General features: G+C 34.3%; 2 long non-coding RNA genes across 2 annotated transcripts; both read right to left on the reverse strand.

Moving 5' to 3' along the window:
- Positions 1-3,165: 3,165 nt before the first annotated feature.
- Positions 3,166-11,536, reverse strand: LOC143584554 (uncharacterized). Its single transcript, XR_013144379.1, has 3 exons — positions 11,493-11,536; positions 11,293-11,408; positions 3,166-3,275 (listed from the first exon to the last, which is right to left on the reverse strand). It is a non-coding gene; the product is annotated as an uncharacterized LOC143584554 (long non-coding RNA).
- Positions 9,606-11,013, reverse strand: LOC143584553 (uncharacterized). Its single transcript, XR_013144378.1, has 5 exons — positions 10,934-11,013; positions 10,774-10,844; positions 10,508-10,605; positions 10,233-10,433; positions 9,606-9,697 (listed from the first exon to the last, which is right to left on the reverse strand). It is a non-coding gene; the product is annotated as an uncharacterized LOC143584553 (long non-coding RNA).
- Positions 11,537-20,549: the final 9,013 nt, after the last annotated feature.

Raw genomic sequence — 20,549 nt, forward strand, 5'->3', positions numbered from 1 at the left:
CGTAAGAGCTGGGGAGAGAGTTGAGGATGAAATCCGATGCCATCTCATCAAGCATGGGATAATCAAGTTTCTTAAGCTGATCGATGTGCCCCTTCATCTTAAGAACATGCGCACTGACGGGAGACCCTTCTGCCATCTTGCAACTTATGAGTTGTTTCATGGTATCGAATCGTTCTTGACGGGCTTGTTTCTGGAACATGTCCTTGAGTTGTTCCAGCATCTCATAGGCACCAAAGTCTTCTAAGCCTTTAGCAAGCTCATAAGTCATGGTGGCTAGCATAATACAGGAGACCTCAGCCAAGTCATCCCTATGCTTGTCAGGAGCTTTTCGAGCAGCGGCTGTGCTGTTTTCAGGCTCATTTGGAACAGGTCCATCGAGAACATACAGGCGCTTTGCCATTGTAAGAACTAGTCTTAAGTTGTTGTGCCATTCGATGAAGTTGGTACCGTTTAGCTTATCCTTCTCAAGGATAGTCTTAAGTGCGTAGGGTGTGTTATCGTTTGATGACATCTGATTTAATAAGCAAAAGTAAATTTAATTAGTATTTTCGATGTTGCAGTCCTATTATCAATGACCCAATTACATTAATGAAATAGGAACATGAGAATCTGGCTTCCAGTTATTAAAGGCAGCTGTAGCACACAACATTAATAAGTGGTTAGACAGACTGACAACGATTGTCAATTATGAATAGAGCACAACTCTCGGTTATGAGGCCTATAGAGACAACGATTGTCTGTACAGATACGTTTAGCCTCATCTTTGCCCACTTTAAGTCTCCAGACAACTTTAGCACGTAACAGGAGAGTAAAGTAATAGTTGTCCTAGTATAGTGACGTGTGAAAGGGCCGGATGTGTCAACGAAGCGCTTTCACCTTGATGGGATAGGCTAGAAAACAAGTGCGGTGCTTTAGCTCCAAACACTCGAAATTTTGAAGTATGCCTCAAGTGTGACTTGTAGTAGGATTGGCACAAACTATTGGTTTTATATTGGGATTAATTTTAGAATTACCAAATAGAGTAAAAGTCAAATTTTACTGTATTTATTATCGGGACAATAATGATGAACCTTTTCATCTCTCAGGACGCTTAGTTTTAAATAACCTATTAAAAACTAAGTTTGTCGCGATACGTCTAACCAATTTTAAGTTAATAGAGAACTATTAAGTTATAAGGTTTTGGAAAATCAAATTTAGTTTAATTTTGCAAAAACTTTATTGGTTAATTAAAATTTATTTTAATATATTTGATATTAGGTCGGTGGTATTATAACCTATTATAATCAAGCAAGCAACCACAATAGCAAACAAGAATATGTAAATCTTAAATGGCCAAAAGGTGATTGGTCTTGCTAGAGCCTATTAGCAAGACCAATCGGGTCAAGGGGTCACAACACAAACAACCACAAGGATGGACTCCTGGTGCATCCGGTCATCTTTGCTAACTCCCACTGACTTCAAGAACTCCACGATCTCGTCCTCGGTTTCCCTTCGGGTCTTCTTCATTACAATATTAAAAATACATATAATGAAAAGCCAAACCCTATCTATTACAATATTGAACCAACAAAGTGGCCAAAAACCATAAAATAAAACCGAAAAATAAATACAACTTTTGAACCATCCATATGGCCATAAACCAAAAACCATTCAACCAAACAAACAAGGTCGGGCCAGATTTACATATTCGATAAAGATAAAAATAAAATTGAGCAATATTTTGGTCAAATAAAATAAATAAAAATTAACCAAACCAAGATTGCTCAAAAAACTTGTCTAGATCAAAAACTTCAACTAGTTTGAAGTTTATGATGTAGATCCGGTAAAAAAACCGGATTCGACTCGTATATTGTAACCAAGGCTCTGATACCACTGTTGGGTTCCAGTGGTGATCAGTCAACGGTTTAACAATTAAACCCGGTATAATTAAATTAGTTTCATAATTTATTAATCACATTAATATATGAATACGCAGCGGAATATAAAAACGAGTAATCTCCATAAACGGAACCGTACAGGATCCGGTTACACACGATACGAGTACGAGTAATAATATACAATATATTGTTAACTACCGATGAGATAAATAATACCTCGGTTAATGAATAACCGGTTGAGACACCGAGAGTTAACGAGCGACGCTAGGTGACGATAACGAGATAACGCGGTTGCGGCGGTGGTGTTCAAAGCAGCAGCAACAGAATAAGGGCAATAGCAGCAAACGGTGGCGTGTAACGGCAACGGTGCTAGACGGCTCCCTTTAAATATAGTTGATTCCCTTTTGTGCGTGAGTAGAGACCAAAACAAGGATTGGGGCGGCTACTGTTCTCGTTGAATTGATTTTGTCAATTATGAATTGTATGTATGTTATATTATATATAATAATATCCATAAATTACTCTCCAAGTAATCACATGTATGGTATAATATTACGTATGATTATTATTATTACTTGGATAACAATTTAGGTCATTATTATAAATATAATACTACAAAACAATAACCGGGCCTCAAGCTCGTATTAGTTTATTTATCCAATAAATAAACTCTATCATATTATTCGTCATTATCGGTTAACTAAATTAAGCGGATTTTGCTCGTTACCCAAGGTGTAACTCTTACGGGCCGTAACTTGGTCGGCCGCGTTAAATTAACCGAATTAGTCCATAATTTCCAACAATGGTAAGTGACTTCCACCATAGGTTAGATGAGAGGATCTCCAGGTATTCCAAATCATCTTCTCTTCGATTTCCCGGAAGTCGTCTAGCGGTTAGGATATCTGGCTTTCACCCAGGAGACCCGGGTTCGATTCCCGGCAATGGAACCAAATGATAGAACCCCAAAAATAGAATATTGAATTAATAGAAATAAACAAAGAACAAGGATAGTTGGCCCGATTCGAGAGGGGCTAGTCTCCAGTTAATCCGATTCGAGAGTGATTAGATCTCCGATTAAAAAGGTATAAAAACCCTTAATTTGATAAACATAAACATTCTTATTCATAACCTAAAACATGAACACTTATATAGACACAATTTATTAATAAATGATGCGGTTACTTAGACCCTTCGTTATCTTCACCCTTTTATCTCCCCTGGACCCTTCAGCCTAAGACGGGTTCGTATCATAGACACACTACAATAACAAAAGTAGCATTTTTTTTCAAACAAGCTTACCAGTAGCGTTTGATATGTGACACCCTGCTGCTCTTAGAAATGGTGTTCTTCTCTGGTCAAGTTACAATGTCCAGAAAGCATGTTTAAGTCTCTTAAAATCTGCACATAAAATTAACTATTAATGTTGGGTCATTTAATAACTGACATGTTAAATAAATAAACATACCCATGCATGGCGAGGTCAAATCTATTTGATAATCATTATAAATAATCTTTTTTATAAGATTCATTTCATAACCAAATAATAAAATGCTAGACTTGTGAACTAACATATATGATATATAAATTAGACATATTGACAGATCAACTTTGTAGCATGCACGCGTAGGACTAGGCCTGTAAATGAACCGAACGTTCGATGAACTGTTCATGAATTGTTCGGCAGAAAGTTCGTTTATATTCGTTTATTTAATAAACGAACGAAAATGAACAAAAAGTTTGTGTTCATTTAATTAAACGAACGGACATGAACATATGTTCCGTTCGTTCATTTATGTTCACGAACGTTCGTTTATGTTCGTTTGTGTCTGTTTATTTATGTTTGTTTATGTATTACTAAAAAGTAATTAAATATATTATTTGGATGAGTCATTTACTTAAAGTTTTATATTTGTTAATTTTTGTTCATTTAAGGGTTTTCATTTATGTTTGTGTTCATATATGTTTATTTATCTTTGTTCAGTTATATTCGTTTAGATTTTAAACAAACGAACCTAAACGAACACAAATGTTCATCTTTTAACTGAAGGAACATGAACATAAATATTTGTTCGATTAAGTGTTCATGTTGTTTAAAGTTAAATGAACGAACACGAGCAAGCCCTTGCTCGTGTTCGTTCAATTCGTTTAAATTCTTTCATTATTCACATTGATGAGTACATCGATCTTAATCTCTAGGCTTTGCTGATTTTGTTTGTGTTCGTTTGTGTTCGTGAACACATTAATTTTCTTAATGAACGAACACGAACATAAAATCTCGTTCGGTAAGTGTTCGTGAACACATTATTTCCTTTATGAACGAACACGAACAAGGCCTTATTCGTGTTCGTTCGGTTCATTTACAGCCCTACGTAGGACAGGTACACTACAAGGATTATTGATACGTCTAAAAGTATTTTAATATCACTGTTTGACTTAAATAATGAAAAGTTTTACACTTACATGCTAATGAAACATCAAGACAGCTTTTTAAAGATATTACAAGGGAATCTAAGGTGCTAGAACTAGGACTTATATAAAGTGATGTATGTGATTTTCATTTAACTCCAACTTTAGAAAACAAAAAGGTATGTAATTTACATGTCAGTATATTAATATAAAGCATGTATAGTTAACCCTACTAAATAATAATAGTAAGAGTACCCGCGCGTTACGGCGGGGACACATTTGTGATTCAGTACGTAGCGGCTCATTGTGTTACGGACATCTTCGATAGTAATATTTGGTTTCCGTATAGAGCCCATGCTTCGCGGCGGGGTCGTATAAGGATGCTAGCGATGACACATGTGTTACTTGTCATATTCATAGGACCAACTGATCAGTCAAACCAAATTCAAGAACCGAATAAGTTATAAATATTTGATATACAAATATATATTTATGAACCGTTAACTTAGATAATACCACAAAGTTTATTTATAGTAAAAGTAAAGTTTATTTATAGTAAAAGTAATTGGAAGCATTATTACCCCACACATATATGCACCACAAAAATGACGGTATTTAGAAGAGGTGTTAATAAACAATTGACTAAACCACACAAATGAAAGCAAATCTGGCGATATGACCGTTTGAGATATATATTACGGTTTACCTTTAATATTGATTTATTTTTTGAATTTTTACGGTTGTCCATATGTTAAATAAATATAAGGTGGCACCATTTTTTATAATTTAATACAAACTATGTAGTATTTAGAAAAACTTTCTAAAATCAGTTAAAGCGAACCATTTTTCCACGTACTATCTATAGGTCCCTTTGACCCATTACACAAAATCGCCTATATTACCACTTGAAGAGAAGATTGAATGTATATAAAAACATACATATCAGGTGTGAACTTTAATTTTTCTTTTAGTCCAGTTAGCAAAGCGTTCTTCATTTTGAGTCAATGTTAACCTATGGTGGTCGAGTAAACATGGCTTTGACCTATATTAATCAAATTTCAACTCAAATAGGATTTATGTCTGAAGTTAGTTGGGTAATTTGGTGCATATAATGTCGACCAAAGTATAAGAAAAAAGGGTAGAACCTGACGATAAAATAATCCTGATGAAACTGCTAATCATCATAACCGTGTTTGTTGTGATTGTGGTTCCACAAACTTTAGGCAACCTATATGAATCTTATAAACGTGCGACGTCGTTCTCGTGTGGAACCGCTTCAGGGATCCAATACCCGCCCTCATGACACAATGATCTCAGGAATTGTCGGTATCCCGGGTTCCAGCTCAACTGTAACGGCCAGAACTCGCCTACTATCAATAAAGACAATATGACTTGCACTTTTTAAAGCATCGATCACTCGTTACAAATCTCATGTATGGGCTCAAATTTCATGTCCCTATAGAACATATGAGCATAGATATAGATTATTGATTTTGATTGCACCATAATGGATGGAACAATTGGGATTTCGATAATACTGATTGCAATTGAAGCGCAAACCACCGCTCACTATGGTTTGATAACGTAGAAACCATCCCGGTAAGGAGAGCCCGCGTTTCGCAACGGATACGCGGGAACTAATACCAAAATAGTAAATGAAATAAACTATATTGATTCAAGATTATAACTTTATGCATACAAGATAAGAAAAAAAAGATAAACACATATTAATACCAAAACAATGTGCCAACTGTTCCTAAAACGATTGTCACTGTGGCTTTGCATGTCGCCGCCATTGCCATGCCCGCTTGTTGCCTAAACCTCGAACAACCATGTTATGTCTCTTATGTCATTTTGATCATAAAAGTCAAGTCATGCTTAAAACCAGCTTTGACCTTGAAAAGTTCAAAACCATCCAGAATGTAAACCATTTGCACGTTAATGTTGTACAGTTGCCAACATTTATTTATTTTTTTTTAATTCTTAAAAACAACATTTAAGATATTTAGATCTTCAAAAGGAACATTTAATGTATTTCAATTAGCAAAAATGAACAATTAATGTTATTCTGGTTTCAAGTATCAATATTTAGAGTTTTTTAACTGTCATCAATCAGCATTATAGATGAAAAGTATTTTAAACAAGGTAACCGAAATGGGTAAATAAGTAATTATAGGATTAGTTACTATATGAACGAAAAACAACCCAGAAAATTCAAATGATAAAAACATAAACAACACTAAAAGATTGTTGTAACAACCAATCTTTTCAGACCCGACCTGGATGCCTTACGTGGTCAAAGGTCGAACCAACCAGGGAGCACAAACTGGTGTTTGACCCGTATGACACCATAAATAATTTAAATATAAATATATATTTTATATATATATTAAAAAATTATAAATATAAAAAATAATAGTAACCACCAATTTCCATGTGCATTTACACCGGGTCCGGGCCGACCGCAACCGAAGAACCCAACTGTTTTTAGAGAGCAGGCGGGCCGAATACCTTGACCTGGCCGGGTATATGTACCGGGTCCCAGTTCGACGCCGGGCCGGGCTTTCAAAACACTGGTAACAACTTAATCAGATAAATAATTTTGAAAGAGAAGAATTCAACCTTGAGGGTCAACTTTGAGTCAAGGCAACAAGAATGAATAGCCACAAAAATACATTTCACTTTGAGGGAAGGGAAACTGCATGAACAACGAACTATAAGTTGATTTTTCTAATGAGATCCATAATAATTTAATTAAAAAAAAGAACATACCGATTAGCAACCACTTACATAGCATGTATGTATCTGGGCCAACATACCTGCATATGTCAATAAATTTAAAAACTATCAACATAACATTATTAACTAATAGTAGAATATAAGATACCTGTACAGAACCGTTTATTCAAGGCTTCATTCCACATATTAGCCGCATATGCAAGCTGCATTTCTCACAAAGTCATAACATATGCAACCTGCAACATGAACAATTACACTCTAAAACTGATAATTATGATCGATTAGAATTTGAAATTAAATATTTAAAGTAATGTGGTACCAAATTAGCATCCAAAAGCAGTTTTAAAAAGGAATAAACATGGTCTGACATGGAAATATCTGAAGTTCAACATAATCAAGTGGCACATCAGGAAATAAATGCTTTATGAGTCAAGTAAGCTTGTCAAATGGGCCACAACAAATATGTATACTAAAAAAAGTGTTTTACAAGTCAAGGAAACTGGTCAAACGGGCCGAATCAAGTATATATACTTTAAAGCAAATTTAAAAAAATAAGTGTATTACGAGTCATGCAAACTAACAGGTCGAATCAAATATAGGCATTAGAAATTTATCAAAATAAAATACAGTGCACCATAGAGCATATATGTAGTAAAAAAAGGTTGATATCTATTACCAAATAACATATGCAAGTTTTTTAGTAACATTAACATTAGACTTTCCCTTTACAGCGATATTCAACATATACAACCCCTAAGCGTTCTGCTTCCCTTTAACGAAAGTTCCTAGCAGGCTATGCTATCAATAGCGGTGCTATAGCGGTTATCGGTCTGGCGGTAAAATAGCGGTCGAAATATCGGTCCAAATAGCGGTTCCGATATTTGCGACGCTATTTACCGCTATTTCGCCGATATATGGCCACCGATATATCGGAAATAGCGGTGAGATTATCAGTTTAATATTTTTGACCCAATTGTTACTTTTTTTGGCCCAAACTGGAAGCCCATAGCCCGATTTCATTATGATTATTATTGAACGATCAGCTTATTGCCCTAAAAATACCTCAATCGCTGCTGATGCTCATCTCCGATACCCGTTTCTTCAGCCGCTGCTGATGCTTATATATTTATGGCTTTCGATTAAGTGATTAAATCATGTCTTAAATTAAAAATATTGTTACTTTGTGTTTTGAACTATTGACTTTTATGATTTTGGTATTAAGACTTAAGTATTATTATTAGATAACTTTTGGTGTTATATATATATATATATACCGCTATCCCACCGCAATAACCGATATCTCATATATCGGTCATTGACCGATATCCGCTATTTTTTTACATTAACTGCATAGCTAGCAGGTTCATAAACGACAGTCTAATATGATCAATAGTATATGGAAATAAAGATCTTTATACTATTATCCCATGTTAACACTCTGCAATCGTAAGCTCACTAAGTCTAGAATTATTTTTTTCTTTTCAAAAATCAATTAAAAAGAGTACAAATTCGGAACCTTAGAAAGAGGGGTCAAAATCACATTAATTGTCGGATTTTTTTAGCATATATAACGTTTTTTTATTAAGAAAAATGTGAATATTAGTTGATATTGTAGAGAACTTATGTTGAATCCGACAAAGAAGTAAATACATATTAGTTAACGGGTCATTTTCCAACAAAATACGTACATTTACTTGAAAACAAGTTGGTTGAACTTTTTTAACGGGTCCAAAGTGTTGCGTTTAACAGGTCAATTTCTAGCATGCAAGTAGATAATAGCTAACGAGACGATTTCAAACAAAATTATCCCTGTTAATTTTTAAAATTTTACTGCGGTAAAGACGGCTCGGGTAAAGTTGGGTCGTCATATTGATACTTTTGTACTTTGAATGCGTTAATTTCACAAGCAATTAATTTGTAAAATACGATCATAAAACAACAATATATGACAATAGTAATTTCACAAGCAATTAATTTCCTTCTACGTTTTCCAACTGACCAACTCAATTCAAACAAGCTGGTCCGAACCCGAGTTCCTGTAGCTTGATTTTGGCTCATTTAGATTATGAGAGCTCGAGCTTGGCTCATTTAGTTATTTTAATATAGTTTTATATATAATATTATATATTACAAAAAATATATTTAATGTGGCTTGTTTAGGCTTGCAACCCAACTCGAACTCCATAAGTCAAGTTTGAGCTCAGCTCGTTTATTATATATTAATTAATTTATGTACTTTAAAGTCGCGAGCCAGCTCAAACTCCACAAGTAAAGTTCAAGCTCAGACTCATTAATAAACAAACGTATTTTGAGGCTTAAGATCGATTGTTTTGATTAAACATCAATTACACAACATTGAACAATACAAAAACATAAGTTACAACTCAGAAGCATGAGTTGATATTTTACCTGTTTCATGGAGGATTACAAACATCAATGGTGAGAATCTGAGGAAGCCAAAGTCAGCACCCTATCAGAGATGTTATCATACTCCTCTTGCCCTTGATTTCGAGCCGAAACCCAAAACCGGTAGGTGAGCATGGGTGGTGGAACGTCTATAGACAACCATATATACCACACAAATCTTCAGTCAAAACCTCATTTTCACTTGTATGAACACGATTTCTACACACAAATCTTCAATCGTAATTGTAAAACACGATTTCTGCACACACCTGCAGTAGATTACAAAAGGTTATGAAGCCCTTATAACAGCAAAAACAAATTTGACAACAGTTTTGACCATATTGCTTTTGACAAATTTGACCAAAGTGTCCCTACTAAAATGCTTTGATAGAAAAGTCACAACAGTTTTGACGAAAACTATTTTTTGTGCAGTTTTGACAATTTTATTAAAAAATTAAAAATAAAAGGAAACATAAACGAAATGACGAAATCGTAGTAGGTGCGTTGTGTAGGTGCCATATGGTACCATAAATGCTCTTCCTAGCAATTGAATGCATTCTAGTCATAAGCATAACCCAAGTAACCAATTTCAAATGATATGATCACATCAACTGAATTTGAATGACTAAAAGAGTAATAATATTGCTGTAAATAGATGATTTCGAAAGGGAAAAAAGGTTTGGTTTTGGTACCTAGGTCTCAAATTCAGTAGATTGACACATAAAACAATTTTAATGTAGTTTGATGCAACAATCAAATCAGAGGCAAATTTATGCAAATATAAAACAATCATAACGAGTTCACCTTCACTAAATAACGAAGTGTTCTTGTATATCTAGTCGGAGTAACACTCTTCGTTTTGTGTTTTAAAACTGATCACATCCTTTGTTGTTTCAAACGCATCCTTCGAGTAACAAGCTCAAGCATAGTTTTCAGAGTTGGTCTCACATCCACAAGCACCTCTATGTGACATACAAACCAACATGTCAATATAGCATCAGTAACCTTAAACCAGAGTTATAAACAAGTTAATCGTTTGTTTAAAACCAATATCATTCCATTAAATCATGACGGCTTACCTAAATAACTGAGAAACACATTAAATGAACTTCTTTGAAACCTTGTTAGCATCAAGATTACAAGCCATAAACTCATACAAGCTTGGTAATTGGTTCATCTGTCCAACCATAAATAAACTTATTAAAAATTTGGGCAAAGTCAGCCATGAACAAATCAAGTAAAGCTAGCCAACAAAACCTTTAAAATTCTTGCCTCAATCTGGAATCCAAATTCAAAGATAACAAGTCAATTAGATGATAATAATAATAATAATACCCGCACTTACCACCATATCAGGATGTGGCATTTTAAGCTTTGGCAGCATGATTTCCATGATATTGGGCTCCTTAAATCAATCTGGAATCAAGAATACAATACAGGAAAGGTAATTAATTACCAAAATCAGACATAATATTTTTATTAGGACCTGTCATGGGATCACAAACCTGGACCAATTGGAGGAGTTGAGGAAGTAGGCAGGCATGTAGTTTTGATTATAGGTCGAACATGAATCAACTGTATAATCCGAACGTGACAGATGATTGGAACGATGCTTTGTAGGGAGTTCAATTGAAATTGATCAGACAATTGATGATTGAAAGATAAAGGGTGTTAAATCGAGACAATTGAATGAGCAATTAATAGGTAACTGAAGGATTGAAGGGATAAAGTGATATGAGGGTAATAAAGATTACGGGTGGGAGGTGAAAGAGTGTGTATATGTATTATAATGTAGTTATAGATATAGATATAGATATAGATAACATATTAATAAATATAATTAATAAAATAGCATCAGGCTTACCTAAGTGTGAATAATACTAGGGTCGGCCCCTAGATTATCCAAAACACAAGCTTCAACATCGTCACTCGCTCGAAGCAAACTGAGTAGCAAGTTGTCTGATCCAATATAGTTGCTACCTAAAAACATTTCAATAATAAAATTAAACAACTGATTTAAAAAAAAAAATCCACCAAAAAAATTATATAGAAAGTAGAAAATACCAAGCAGACGGGCTTCCTCCAACGAGATTTCCAAAACGCATTTACCCGACATAACATGTTTTAATTTATTTATTGTATATGTGTAAAAAAACTTATATTACACAGCCACATTGGTGATATATGTGCGCTGAAACTTTTGAAGCAATCACTATTGTAACCTAATAAAAAACTACACTCATTGTTGATGTACGTGATAATCAAGAACTACAGCCATTTGATGATAAAACTACAGCCATTTAATATACCTCTATGTTTTTTAAACATGCTACTTTACTTTTTTATTGATTTTCTTTTTCTTTAGTGGAATTTCGATTAAATAGTTATTTTGTCAAAACTCGATAGAAACTTGACGGGTTTTGGGCTGGTATATCGGACGGGTATTTTAATAAACTAACGGGATACCCGAAACCCGATGGGTATCCCCGAAACCCGAATGGTAATTACCCGATAATAACCTGACGGGTTTGGGACGGGCTTTATTAATCGACTACAAGTTTGGATACCTAAACCCGACCCATTGTCATCCCAATCTAAAACATCCATCGCAACAAATCTACTACCAAAGCCTAATTACTGAATTTATTCGCACTTCTTTATTCATTGACAGAATATACAATCTAACCTCATTATATAAAACAAACAGAACCAATTTCTACAATCTAACCACTAAATCAAAACAATCAAGAAAATTAAATAGAAATCATACCTAAAAAGGAATCAAATTAGGGATTCCACCATGGTTGAAGGTGTTTGAGCCGATTAAGTGGTGGCCAAGACGCCAATTAAAGTGTTTTTGATCGTCTGTTTTTAGAGAATCAAATATTATGAACTATTTGAAGAAGATTAAAGTGTTTTGGGGAAAAGGAAAAGTATTTGTAGGCTGGATCATTTGTTTTTTAGAAACTTGAATGTTTTTCAATTTAAATAACATTACAAATTTATATTTATATTTTAATTTGAATTTCAAAGACCTAGAAATTAAAAGTATATTATTGTTAATTAACTAAACATATTAGTTACTAAACTAAAATTATATAATATATTGTTGAATTTCTATCGTATGAAGAAATCTCAGCCGTAATAACTCATAGAGAAGGGGAAGTCAGGGGCGGTTTATCATAGTCAGTTCTCTTTCCCACGTCTTCATCGGATCGATGCTTCATATATCTCGCACACGTCTCCCCTCCCAACTGTTACAAAATGTTTTTTGTCTTCATAACTTTGTCCCTTTATTATTATTATTATTATTATTTGGAACTGTAAATCTCCAACTCCTTTCCCCCAAATTATATTACATTAAAATCCCTAATTTCTGTGTCCAGTTTAAGAAATAGGCTGAACGAATTTCAAGGTCGGTCTTTAAAAATCATTCTTCATCGTCATCATATATCAGTTGTCATTAATTAGTTTCGACACTTAAATTGCGTTTGTTTAAGATTATGATTCAATTTGAAAGTTTATTGACCTCACTAATTCAATTCTGATTTGTAGATTTGACACCACGTTACATCAATTTTGAAGATTTAATGGTAAATCAGTTAGTTATGTCCTTAGTTACTGACATCATGTTGCCTCAATGCTTTAATTTTTTTAATTGCAGAGTCAAGAAGAATTTCAGCATACAAGTGTTCTATATTTTCTAGCTTTACTTCACAACCTTTCTTACACCATAAGGATGAGGTAATCACTAAATTATAGTTGACCTTGACTGTTTTTTGTTTTTTGTTTTTGAGGAAATTAATAATTGTTTTATTTTGAAATACAATATATATTGCTGCATTAGGAGTATATGTTATATGCATTGCCATGAACATTGGAATCGAAGAAAATGGCCAAAATTGGGTGTACAAAGCAAACATAATTGAATGTTGAATACAATGTCACAAAGCAAGTTAAGAAAATGATAGTCACAAAGCAACTCCTCTTATCGTATTAGATAAGGGGATAAATGCTGAAACAATGGAGCAAAACAGTTCCTTTGTAACATTAAGGGGCCATCCTTTGATGTGGTATTACACCGGTGTCTTATATGAACCTGTTTTCAAGGACACCACACAGGTTTGAATTTATATTTTTCTTTTGTTCGCTTGCATTAAATAACTGTTTTGACTTTATCTTATGTTTATAATTCTTAGGTTGATTCAATTGATATGGTATGATAGTCTTACGGAAATACTTTTTATAACATCATGTGGCTGCAATCGTTGTATTTGCAATAACGGAAGAAAACCAAAGAGAAACCAGGTAAAAAAACACAGGTCAATCATTAATAAATTTATATTATTGTTTGGGTGTCATTTTAGAACATGCTTGTGTGGTTTTAAATGTGGTTCAAGCCGGTGAGAGTGTGAGACATGGGTTTCAGTGAGCATACTTGGGGATGACTCATCTTTAGTAGCTAAACTTGTGAGCATGTGTTATGGGTGCAAAGCTGAACGCAAAGTTCGTGGTGAATAGATGGTTGCCCGAGCCAAAGCGTTTAAGATCCCATTGATGGAGGTGAATGTTGAGCAAGAGGTCCCTATAAGCTTATCAGAGTTGTGAATACTCAGGTAATCCAATAAGGATACTGATTTCTATTTATATATATTTAGATAAAAGATCCAATACAATAATCCCTAATCGTACATTACGTACGCGAGTTCCTACACTGTTGATTTCAAAATCACGCGATGGCAATATTGTAAATTTCATCAACTATGATCCACTGCTCCCATCGATTCCGTCCGCCTTCACTATCACCGTTCATCAAGTCGTCACCGTCCAACGATTGTATTCTCCGTCGCGACCATCGACGTTACCGTCGTGAACATCATCTTCCTCCGTCACGAGTTGTTCACAGGTTAGTTTATCAAATTGATCAATTGAAATTGAAATTGATGAACTAATTGATCAATTAAACTTTGAAATTGATCCAATTAATCATCAATTTGAAGTTTCAGTTATCAATTTTGAGTTTGAGTTCTGGGTTTTAACATTGAACGTGTTAATATTAACCTAAAACGTATAAACTTTTTGTACTGAACTTTTAAAGTTTAATTGATTTTTGTTCTGAACGTTTAAATAGAACGTATAATACGTTTAAACAGAATGTATAAAGTTTTTGTATGGAACTTTTAAAGTTTTTTGTATAGAACTTTGTATGGAACTTCTAAAGTTTTTTGTATAGAACTTCTAAACCTTTTATTAGAACTTCTAAAGTTTTGGTACAGAACATCTAAACTTGAACGTTTAAAGGTGTTCGTTTTGGTCAGAACGTTTAAATTTGTAGTTTTGATCAGAACGTATTAGTTAAACGTTTAAACTTTTTGTTCATTTTTGGTCAGAACGTTTAAACTTTTTCTTCATTTTGGTCTAAACTTTTTACTTTAGAAGTTCTAGACAAAAAATTTAGAAGTTCTGTACAAAAAGTTTAGAAGTTCTGTACAAAAAGTCCAGAACGTTTAAAGTTTTTGTGCAGAACGTTTAAACATGAACCCTAATCATAGCTCAATTAAGTGTATTATTATGCAATTTCATAATCGATTGATGATTCTAAAGCCTCCTACACATCAATTCTATTGATTAAATCAACAATTTTTGATCAATTTGAAGATTATTAAACTATAGCGATAATGGGTTTATCGATTTTGATTATGCTTTAGTTTTGTGGATGATTTGATTATGGTTGAAGGCTTGCAGCAAATGACGATCTGTTGTGCGAGAAGTATTTTGTTGATTTAATTACAATTATACCACCGAGTAGTTTTAATTGTAATTAGGATCTGGTGGTGCAGGGTCTCGCGTACCTAATGTACGATAACCTATTATTGTACGTTAGCCCTCCTATATATATATATGTATGTATTTAATAAGTTGTATGTATGTATATATTTAATAAATGATTACCTTTTTTCCTTATTGAACCATGTATTTAGTCAAATGATGTATTTGTTTTGAAATGACAGGGTTGCAATTTGATGATACAGTTGAGTAATTCAAATTTGTTAATTGTTTAAATACAAATACTTATGGCGTATTTGGTTTGAAGGGGTCCAAGTAGGCTTGGCGGGTGGGTTCGAGCTACTGCTCAAATGGGTCAGATCAAGTTTCAAAATTGTGTCACAATTGTAAGCAAAATTGTGTCAAAATTTATTAATCCCTGTATCCCTTGAAAAAATAAAGTCGATGTACATATATTTTTACATCCTCAACAGTACAATCAATGTAGTTGTAAAGAATGCATGAATTTTAATTATTATTTGTTATTATAGGGTGGCCTTTTGCTTGGGGGGTTCAGTTTTGATGCTTGCACGATATCAATTATCTCTAAGATGACATGCATATAAGATCGAAGCTGAATGGTAATTATGATATTGATCAAGACTTGATTAGTAACACTTATAATGGTATTATGGTTGTGATTTTGTTATATTTATTGGTACATTTCTTACTCATTTAATTTATTATCTTCATTTGTTGATAACTGTAAGTCTTTTTTATATGTGTATATGGATGCAATAAAGGGTGTGCATGTGTTTTCAATATGTCAAGGAAACTATTCAGGTAAAAATAATCCCTAATTTGTTATATAAGCATTTTTTTTATCATATAAGCATTTTCTGCATAATTTTATATTAAGATTATATGCTAAATGGATTATTGAGTTGCCATTGCTAATGGATTATGGGTAACAGCGTAAGGGACAACGGTTTACAGGTTACATGACAATACGGGTTACGGGTACATAACATAATGGGTTATGGGTTACAAGTTACAGAACAAAATGGGTTATGGGTTAACACGTTACAGGTTCTAACTTTCATTCTACTAATGTCATGCTATCTTTTAGGTTATGGGACGGAACGAGCTGGAAAGTGGGAAGAGGGAGCGCGATATGGGCTAAAGGTTGATTTCTGGTCATTAGGTGCAATTTGGGAATGATCTATATCGGTTAATTTAGATCAGTTGACGGGTCAACTTTGCTTTTGATACGGGTCAATATTTGGTTATTTGGCTACAAGTGTATTTTGATTAGTGCAGATCTCAGATAAGCTGTTTCGGTTAATTCAGATCAGAGTACGGGTCAACTTTGCTTTTGGTCAAAATACGAGGGTATTTTGATCTGTGCAGATTTCAGATAAGTTTGCGAGGGTATTCTGGGTGTTTTTTTAAATTTAGGACGATGCAGATTCATGTTTGAATAGTTTTAACTCATTTTGTATTTATGAAATCATAGAAGACAGTTTATATTAATAAAACTCTTAACTAGATGTTAGAGTATTTATATTTATAGCAATTTATATTTATACAATTATGGAATTCATATTTATAGCAATAATGTTTTTTTTAAATGCAAAGAAAGATAGTTATGACATAATAACATTAGGTGGACGGGTATAAAACTAGTTCCTAATGGTTCATAACACGGTTTCTCTTTTTAATAAAACGTATGATTAATATAAAAAACCTAATCTTTATCTCATTAATTTTATTTTGAAAATACAAAAGTTTATAATAAATTTTTTTCTCTATTCTTGAGACACATATTTCCATATTTATTTATGATACCTTCTAATTTATAAATATATATATATAGGGGAGGGTTATTTTGAGAATCATGGTAAGTTTTAATAACTTTAAAAACTCAATTTTGAATCACACATTTAATTAAATGATATGAAATATGTGGCTGATATTAGATTTAATTAAAAAATGAAGCAGAAGAGAGAATAAGTATTTTTGATAATTACACAAGTTCAAACGTTAGTTACACATGTGTAAAAAGTAGATTCGGTGTGTAAAAAAATACCGTAATTTTTTGTACATCATTTACACTTACGTATTACACATGTGCAAAAAAATTTTGTTACGTTGAGTTCTTTCGAGTTCTTAAAACTCAAAGTGGTTCTCGAAAGAAATCAATCATATATATATATATATACACACTAGCTTTTAGCCCCCCGTGTTACGAAGGTTTATTTAGGTTTTTATTTTTAATCACCTTGCTATTTTACTTTTTGTAATAATTTGTTTTATTTGCAACGGAGTTTGCTTTGATTTAAGGGTAATTGTATATATTAAGTTGTTACGTTCGTTATATTTTTTAATGTCTAAGCTCTTTCAATTGAGTTGGGTTGGAGTGAGCCCTAATCAAATAATAAACACCTCTAATGGTATATAGTCCCAATTTCTTTCAATTAACTTTTGGTATTGTGAAATTTCATTTTGTTTTACGTAAAATTTGTTAAACTATAAAATCTATTGTTTGGCGGGCATATCTGTGTGCTAAGTGGTGGTGGACGATTGGTTTTGTAGTTCATGACACACTATTCTAATCAATAACAAAATTACATAAAGTAATATACAATAAAATCTTTAGTTGGTTGTTACCACCAGTCATTACGAACACGTGGCTGGTGCTTCACATTTAGCCCGAGACCAACCCATTAATAAAAACAAACACATCAACTATTAACAATTTCATGAAACTTAACAAACTCTAATTTGGGGACATCATATCATAAATTATAGACCCAATCCCACTCTCGACCTCTCTTTGTTTCACGCAAAAGCGAACCAACCGGTTTCTAGTCCGGTTAGTTTTCCCGGTTGACTAATTCTATAACTGTTTTTATCCTTCACCATTATAGATGTTCTAAAAACTCAATTTTTAAATATCTAACTTCTTGTAACGAAGAAAAAACATATTTTAAGAGGTTCATCCATCATGCATACACAAAAATGTTATCAAATCTGAGCTCTCACATAATAAGAGCCATTTAAGATTAATTTGTATCAACCTGAGCAAATGAACATCACATTATATTCAAGTTCCAAAGATTATGAGCCACTACATTAGAGAGGTAAACAAAGCAAATAACAGCTCAAGTATTCACTTTCAAAATGCCAATCAGTATTATAGATATGGCCTATTACATTCCATTAGAGTTGGTATCTAAAACCATAGTATCTAAGCTTGTATCATCCTCTGCCAAAAGGTAAAAACCAAAATTACTTGATTAAAAAGGTCACGAAACTTCAAGTGACTCAGAATACATAATTATTCATAAAGGTAACAGAACATACCAACAGTATCTAGGGGTCGAAGAACCAAATAGAAAACACTTACCTGTGTCACGAGCATATCCAAAAGAGAAAGATAAGTTATTATATGACATAAAAAGACAGGCTTAAGATTTAACTGTTGTAAAAAAAGGAATTAAGCTTAATTACGGACTGTAAATTTGTGATTGACATAACAAAAGTGAAGATGATAACAATTTGTAGATACATACCTTGCAGAAATGTTGATTCGATGATTATCAAACTCAAAAATTGTAGAAGAGAGGTTGAAGAGGTAGGTCCCAGCAGAGCCCAGTTGGACCCGCAAGACTCACCTCAAAGAGGGACGTCTGCGCAGTTGAACCCGCAAGACTCACCTTCAACAGGGACGTCTGCGCAAAGGCTAAACTCACAACCCTTGAAGAGGGACGTCTGCGTAGAAACCAACTGGGCCCGCAGGACCCACCATGCTCAGAGACGTGACGTCCTTACGCGCAGTACACAAGCTGTTCCCGCAGGAAAAGCCTCCCAATGGTGAAGTACTCCGCCTGTTCCTGCAGTTGCGGATACAAGCCATCAGGGAAGGCTACCTGCGCAGCAAAGCTACACGCACAATGTGACATCTGCCCCGATCCGACCCGACCCAGGTACCCGTTTCTCCGATCCGATCTCTTTCTTTTATGATTTAATATTTATTTATACTTATATTTTACTTTTAATAATAATATATATTTTTCTTCCCGCCTCTTTCTCTCTCTTTCTTTCCGCCGTCCCTCTTCCTCTCTCTTTCCGCCTTCTTTTCCCTCTTGTCGCCGTCCCGCCCTTTAGCCTTGTTTCCCTCTTTTTCTTCTAACTCTTTGCTTGTCCTTTGGTTCTTCCCGCCTAAGGTTGTCTGCGCAGCTCCACGCGCCAGACTCCTTGCAAGGAATCCTGCGTGACGACCATCTGTTCCAGCGATACGCGAGACGAACTCTTCTCGCAGCGCGCGAAGAACGGTAGTTCTTCCCGCGACGCGCTAAGGATTTGTAGTTCTTCTCGCAGCGCGCTAAGAATCATAGTTCATCCCTCGACGCGCGAAGAATTATAGTTCTTCCCGCGGCGCGCTAGGAATTGTAGTTCCTCCCGCGGCGCGCTAAGAAATGTGATTCTTCCCGCGGCGCGCTATGAAATGTGATTCTTCCCGCGGTGCGCCTTAGCTTCTCGCGCTAAACCCTGAGTTTTCTTCTGTTTAATCTAGCCGTTTGCTTTTGTGTTGTCTTATCTTTTGAGCCGTTGACCTAATCTGCTTTATGTCTGAAAAGTTACTTTCGGCGCAGCATGCGCACCAACCCCATTGGTTGGCAGAAAAAGTGACTGACATTATCTTTGGAGATCTGCTTTTTCCATGCTTGACCAGTACCTTTATCTGACCCTCCCATGCCTTTTTACTGTTCCCTGTCAGCTTTATCTTGCCCCCTGCAGCTGCCATATCTTTTGATATCTTTTGCTTTTGGAATCTTTTGCTTTTTGAGATCTTTTCCCCTTTTTCTGGATTCATGTCTCCTAGGGTTTCTCTATAAATAATAATAATATTTTCCTAACACATCACACACCAACACTTAATCTCTCCTGTTCTTCCTTGCTCTCTGCCGTTGATCCTCTGCCGTCTGCTCTCTTTGCCTCCGTCTTCCTCCCTGTTCTGCCCTGCTTTTCCGGTAATACATATTATATTAATTATGCTAACTTATATTCAAGACTTAAAACCAATCATTAAAACAATAATCTTTAATTATAGGTTAACTTGTGCTTGTTTAAAGTTGGTTCTTGCATTATCTTACACCGCACCGTTTATCAAGTGAGTAATCTCGTACCTAATCCCTTTTTATTTTTAATGTTTTGGGATGTTCATGTGTTCGTACAAACTTGAGTCTTAAACTTGTTTATGAACTTTAGTCGCGCAGTATCCCATGTGTTGAGGACGTTTACTTGGCTGTTTATTTGTATGTGTGTATCATTAACCGCTTTGTTCGGCCT

This window comes from Bidens hawaiensis, unplaced genomic scaffold, assembly GCF_021521415.1.
Source record: "Bidens hawaiensis isolate Kalapana, Puna unplaced genomic scaffold, B.hawaiensis_p1.1 tig00033172_1, whole genome shotgun sequence".
Taxonomy (NCBI): domain Eukaryota; kingdom Viridiplantae; phylum Streptophyta; class Magnoliopsida; order Asterales; family Asteraceae; genus Bidens; species Bidens hawaiensis.